The 6,789-nt window shown below is 52.9% G+C and overlaps 1 non-coding gene across 1 annotated transcript; it reads left to right on the plus strand.

Annotated features, from left to right (window-relative positions):
• Positions 1 to 5,648: 5,648 nt before the first annotated feature.
• On the plus strand, positions 5,649 to 5,843 carry LOC118995075 (U2 spliceosomal RNA). Its single transcript, XR_005068195.1, has one exon. It is a non-coding gene; the product is annotated as a U2 spliceosomal RNA (small nuclear RNA).
• Positions 5,844 to 6,789: the final 946 nt, after the last annotated feature.

The raw sequence follows: 6,789 nt of genomic DNA on the forward strand, positions 1-6,789 counted from the left end.
GCGTCCATCACCACCGTCCGTCTGCAGATGACAATTGCACTTTGTTACAGAAATGACCCTGTGAACCCGTGGCTGGCTGTCCACTCCTTGGTGTGGCCCTCTCTCACCTAAACTCTCTCATTCGGACGTGGCTCTAGGTCCCCCCGAAAATGCACATCTGGTCTCTGCGAGCCCTTTAGGGTCTGTCCACAATCTCCCCCACCCCGTATACCAATCCTGTGGGGTAAAACCTGGCCTCACTAGTGTGAGCACTTGAACTTCATGCTCGATGGCCCAGAACTTGGCACAGAGGCCCGAAGAAGTGTTGGGAGATGCTGCTGGAGGGACCAGGGGTTCAGCAATCACCCTCATTTTACTGATGAGAAGTGGTTCAGCTTCGGCCTGGGATGGTGCCCCACTTATGACTGGGTGCTTCTTGGCATCTGTCTTATTGAACGCAACGTGAGGGGCACCAGGAGCCAGACAGCGTTCTCTGCCTCCAGACCCCTGCTCGGGGTGGGTCCTGGCATGTGAAGCGGTGCCACCAGTGAGTCCGGCCTGAGGAGACCTGAGTTCTAGTCCTGCCTGTGCACCCCCTGCCTGGTGGGACCTGACCCTCTGTCTCTCATCCCTGAAACAAGGAGGCTGGGCCCCGGTGCTCTCTCGGGGCTGGATGAAGCCTGGGCGGGTAAGAGGTGCTGACTTCCTTAGAAGGAGGGACAGACATGGTCAGGGAGAGACAGAGGGGCCTCCTTACTCACCACTTGGCTTGGGGAGCTGGCTGGCTTCTGGCTCCTGCTCGCGTTGAGCAAATGTGCAGCTGAGGGCCTGGGGCTGAGCAGACACTAATTAGGTGTCTGTGGAGTGGAAGAATGGTTCTGGTCCTCAGCGACACGTTTGACAGGCAGTCACTTGCGCACACTGCTCTCTCTCTCTCTCTCTCTCTCTCTCTCTCTCTCGCTCGCTTGCTCTAGGGACCAGCCCCACCCGTCTCCCTCTGCATTAATAGCTCTCTGAGGCCCGTTTTGACTCTGCAGTTTCCCTCCGCTGGGGACCGGCACTTTTCTTCTGGATGCTTTGGAAAGTAACCTGAAGGCTCACTCCGAGCCACGCCTGCCATTTCTCTCCATTTCTTACACTCGCTCCCCTAGCTTTGGAAATGGTCCCAGAACCCTCTGGCTCTGCCGTTGGGATAGGGACCTTGGCCTGGGGAGGGGGCTGGGGAGGGGCTGTGACTTCAGATTTCCAAAGTCTGGGGAGAGGCCGCTCTCTCTGGCGCCTCTCCTTGAGGCCCGTTTTCTGGGTGATTCTTGCTACGACATTCAGGGGGAGTCTCCCACGAGCGGAAGCCCTTTAAGGCTTTTGTTGGTTGCCTTGAGTCAAGGCAAGGCTGCAAGGGGCTTTGTTTTAGGACCCGCTGTATGCTTGGGAGTAATGACAGTATTAGGATCAGGCAAGGGAGATGCCTGCTTGCTCACAAGTTTCCGCCAGGTCTTGCTTTTCTGCTATTTGCTTGGTTCCAAGAAAACCTCCCAAAGTGGGACGCCTTCCCGTGGGGTTAAGCACAGTGCCATGTGAGGGGCAGACCTGAGCGCGTGGCCGTGGCCAGGACAGGAACGGCCCCTCACAGGAGAGCGTGGGTTAAGCCGTGCAGCCCATCCTGAAGGAAGGGTTGGTGACCAGGCCACACAGGCTACCTGGGCCTCTGCTTGACGCGCTGGTCACTTCTCCCCTGTGCATCGGCAGGGCGGGTGGAATAAGCAGGCTTTTCTCTTCTTTCAAATCTGAGGAATGTAGGAACGGCCGGTGTCCGACCAGAAAGGAGGGGCCACCAGCCGTGCCTCCGGTGGTCCCACCCACCTGCCCCGGCCGCAGCCCTGCCCGCTGTCCAGTTTGTCAACAGCTCAGACTGAGCCGCTCTGTCCGCAGGGCTCTGTGGGCGCACCGGGAGACCGAGGAGGCAACGTGGGCAGCCGCTCTGAGGCGGGGTGGAGGGCTGGCTTCAGGGTGGCTGGTAATTTCCAGTGGGGAGCCAGGCCAGGTTGGTGGGGAAATGCCGGTGCTTCGGGGGTGGTCTGGGCGGCCAGGCTCCTCTCTGAGGAGGCCGCTCATGGTGCTTGCACACACATGCACGGACACACACACACACACACGTGCCTCCCCCAAGCACACACTCATGGGCACACCACCCACACACATGCACCAGCACACACTCACACACATGAACGCAGGCCCCCTGTCGCTCTGCTCTGCAGCAGGCAAACATAAATGTCGAACGGCACCACACCCTATTTATAGACACAACAAAGCGAACAGAAATGGAGGAGATAAATGTCAACATGAAACCTCAGACTCTTCTCTCTACTCTCTCACTATTAACTTCATCTTTTCCCTTCTCTGTTTCTCTCTCTGCTTCGAGGAGAGAGGCTGCTTCTTCCTCTCACTCTTCCTTTGCCTCTGAACGCTGCCCTGAGTCCCTTATTCTTCTCTTTTATTAAACTGATTGAGGTAACATTGGTTAGTAAAATTATGTAGTTTTCAAGTGTATACTTCTACATCATCTGGGTCTTGCACTGTGTGTGCACTGCCCAAAGTCTCCTTCTGTCGTTATGTTTAATCCCCTTCACCCTTTCCTACCCTGCCCCCACCCCCCACCCTCTGAGCCTCGCTCTCGGCTGGGGGCAGAAGGAGAGCTCTCACCTACCTCCTCGGGACGCAGCGTCATCGCGTCATCTCACGGCCTCGGGAATCAGGCTGCTTGGGCTCAGGGTTTCAACTCGGACACTTCTTGGCTGTGTGGTTTGGGGTCATCACCTAACTCCTTGTGCCTCAGTTTCGGTGTCTGTAAAATGGGGATAGAGTTAGCACTGAGCCCCAGGCCTCATAGTGAGTATCTGATCAATACTAATGGTTACTAGTTTCCTCCTGGCCCTGGCTGATCCGGAGAGATGAGGCTTCCTCCAGCTTTTTCCTTTTGTACTCAACGACCCAAGTGTTTGTACTTGGCGGGTACGGACCACCCTTCTTCTCCACTGAGCGGGAGGAGAAGGAGCGAGCGAGGTGAGACCCAGAACTCACACTTCCTTCCTCCGGTCCACAGGCTCCGTCTGCGTGCCCACCTCTGTCTTCAGCCTTTGAGCTACCCTTGGGATTGTCCCTGATTTGCCTCACAGGGTTCCTTAGCAACCCTCGCTACTATAGGATTCGGTACAAAAATACTTTTGGTTACAATTCCAAACATCTTCATTTATTAAAAGCCCTCACTTTAAACATAATTACTTTGATTTTCCCCTTATTTCAAAAAGCAGTGCAAGTTTATTTTTAGATATTTAGAACACAGACATATTTAAGCCCTCAGAGGCTCATGGTTGCAGAAATTAAAAAGGAAACTAAATTTCAGTTTATATACATTTTCTGCATGGAATTAGGATAGGGTGGTGAATAAAATACTTTCTGTCATAAAAATTGTGTTCTGAGAAAATTCTGCAAGAAAAAGCCAGTAAGACTTCAAGGTAGAAAAAGGAAAAATGTTAACTTTCTTGACTTACAGAGAAGAGTTTGTTCATGTGTTTTTAAAAATAGCTGGTGGCCGGTATCGAATAACTATGGCTTTTTGATTCCATGGGAAACATTGAAAAGAGCAATGTAACAGTTTTATATACATCTAAGTACACACACACACACACACACGCGTGCGCGCGCACATATATAATGTCAATATTTACAGTGCAGTGGGAATTGCATCTTTTGTCCTATTTAAACTTACGGTAAAAGTTTTGGATGTTAACCAAACACAGGCAAGGGCCTCCCTAGGCATCAGAATTCCCTCAGGGGCGACATGGGGGGTCTTTGGGGCCAGCGCCCTAGGGCCCCTCACAGAGGGGATTTAGACGTGTTTGTGCTGGAGGAGGGACTTAGCAAACCGTTAGGAAGGGTGGAGTGAAAGTGACCACACATGCTTGAAAGGAAAAGGGTCTGACCTCCAGGATTCTCGGTGGGAGGCCTGGCTGTGCCCCTCTCGACCGATAGGAGCGCCCTGGGGTCCCTATGCGCTCTGTTTTCCCAGCATCCAGTTCTTCCACCCTCGACGCCGACCAGGTGTCCTGCGCTTCATTTCCCTTCTGACCCTCGCTGTCCGGAGTCAGCACGGACCCCACAGGGGAGGGTTCAGTCTCACAGGACGGCCCCGACTGGAGATACCAGTCATAATTGGGGCCCCCAAGTTACCTATGTTCTGCCTGGCCAACTACAAGTTTGGGGGTTTCCATGACCCCACCCTTCTCAGGTTTGATAATTCACCAGAATGACTCACAGAACTCAGGAAGTGCTGTGCTTACAACTCCAGTGTTATTGATTGTAGATGCTACAGCTCAGGACCAGCCAGAAGGAAGAGGTACATAGGTCATGGCCAGGGGCAGGGCAGAGCTACCATGTCCCTCTGGGTGCCACCCTCCTGGCACACCCATGTGTTCCTCAGCCTGAAAAACTGTCCCAGTCTCATACTTTGGAGTTTCTATCCAAATAGGCGTGGTTTGTGAAGTCGTTGGCTATCAGCGGCTGAGCTCCTTTTCCGGCCCCTCGCCCCTCTCCAGAGGCCGGGGCTGTGCAGGTTGGGGCGGGGGTTCCGTTGGCATCTAGCTCCCATCCTGAACCCACTTAGGGGCTTGCCAAGGGTCACCTCATTAGCATAAACTCAGGTATGGTCAGAAGGGGCTCGGGATAAATGAGGACATTCCCATCACTCAGAAAATCTCAAGGGTTTTAGGATCTCCGTGCCAGCAACGCGGGACGAAGGCCAAGCATCTATATTTTATGATGCTGCACTGAGCTTCTAAGAAATTGTTCATCATTCTCCGCCTGGGAAGCTGGAGGGCTGGCTTCAGAGAGCAGGGCCAGAGCGCTCCAGCTTTGTGCAGTCTCAGAGGAGCAGCACTTGGGAAGGGAACCCAGGGCTCTCGGCAGAGGTTTCAGTTGCTCGTGCGACCCACCAGCCCACCAGCTTCACAGAATGCTAGGTGCTAGGCTAGGAGCCTGGAGCTGGAGGGGAGGCAGGAAGTCCAGAATTGAGTTGAACGCAGTTCTCGCCCCTTCGGAGCCAGCAGTCCGTGATGAGATACACAAACTCTTGGTCTCTCCAAGCTTTTCCTGGAGAGAGCCCCCCTTCTCCCCTTCCCCCCGGCTTCCCTCTGTCTCTTAGAATTGTGTCTCACTGAGAGAACGTGCTTCTGGCAGAAGGGGACCTTGCTGTCCATGCCAGCAGCAGCTGGGGGTGGGGTCCCCAGTGTGGCAGCTGGTCCTCTGCTTCCCTGTGCACCCCGCCCCCTGTCCCCTGGGATTCTCACCTCCCCCCACCCATGCTCCAGCTGACTTAGTCTCTTGATTTCTCATTAGCAGGCACGAGTCCATTTTTAGGAGTGATGAATGGATGGAAAAATGTCGCCAATCTCCCATGTCAGATGTCGCCAAAGTTTAATTAAGACCAGACAGTTTCAGCCCAGAGACTGTGGAGTGATGTAGGAAGACAACTTGGTCGTGAGTGCGGACTCGGGGTCTCAGGCAAGCCCCTCTCGCCTCCGGGCCAGGAGGGCACTCCACAATGGAGGGGAGGCAAGATGCACAGAATGCAGTTTCTGCCTTATGGAAGTTGTAACCAATGATTTAAAAAATGGATTGCTTCTCAGCCTTTCGTTAAGGTCAACTGCAGTGGCTGTTCTTGCCAGTTTAATAACTGATACATCCTCTGTCCAAGGACATTATATTAAATGGATATTAAATGGATTTTTGGAGCCGTGAGATGGAATAGGAGCTTGTCCACTCCGCACATGGACCCAGTACTGCAGTACTTCTGGGAATGTGCACAAAACGAATGAACAAACAAAACAAGGATTAAACACTTGTGCATGGAAAGAAATCAGGGAAGACATAAAAACTGTATTCTCACTCCTGGCCCATCACCTAGCCAGACACCTGCACACCTGAGTCTGTGCCGCACAGTGTCCTCTCCCCACACCCGTGTGTCTGTATCATCTCTCTCTCCACGTGTAGAGGATTGTGGAGTCCGTATCTGGCTGCTCAGGCCTCGCCTCCTCTCTGTTAACCGCGGCTGGGAGTCTGTCAGCTAGGTTCAGGGAGGGGGTAGGCTAGGGTTTTGGGGGGATTTTGATGGGGAGTTAGTCAAGGGTAGGCATGAGGGGGGAGGCTGCCGGGAAGCTGCGGGGAGGACCGCGGGGAGCTGCGGGGAAGGAGGGCTGAGGGCTGGTTTGGCTCGTGAATTGGCTCCCCTCCGATGATCTACAAGGGGTGCTGGCAAAGACTGGAATTATTCTGAATTATTCGTGATCTCTAGGATGGACTTTCTAGACCGGCGACATCCTGGGGACACTGCACCGTGGGGTGCCTGGTTTGCATTTGGGTTATATGCATTTTTTTTTAGTTAAATGCCTTAATGCCTGTAGGGGTGTCAATGATAAAATACTAAACATTTGTTATTGCTAAGGCTACAATACAAACAATGACTCCCAATTTAAACTGAGGCCAGCTAGGCTGTTTGAAAATATCTTCAAGTTAAATTGTCAAATTAATCATGCTATTCTTTTTTTTTTGGTAATTGTTTTTTAAAAATATTTATTTATTTATTTTTTTAGAGAGAAAGGAGGGAGAACGAGAGGGAGAGAAAATTGACATGTGAGAGAAACACTGAATCTTGGCCTCCTGCACGCCCCCAACCGGGGACCTGGCCCACAACCCAGGCATGTGTCCCGGCTGGGAATCGAACCGGTGACCTTTTGGTTGGTGGGATGATGCCCAATC

This window comes from Sturnira hondurensis, unplaced genomic scaffold (genome assembly GCF_014824575.4).
Source record: "Sturnira hondurensis isolate 20B ecotype Veracruz unplaced genomic scaffold, ASM1482457v3 Scaffold0009733, whole genome shotgun sequence".
Classification (NCBI taxonomy): Eukaryota; Metazoa; Chordata; class Mammalia; order Chiroptera; family Phyllostomidae; genus Sturnira; species Sturnira hondurensis.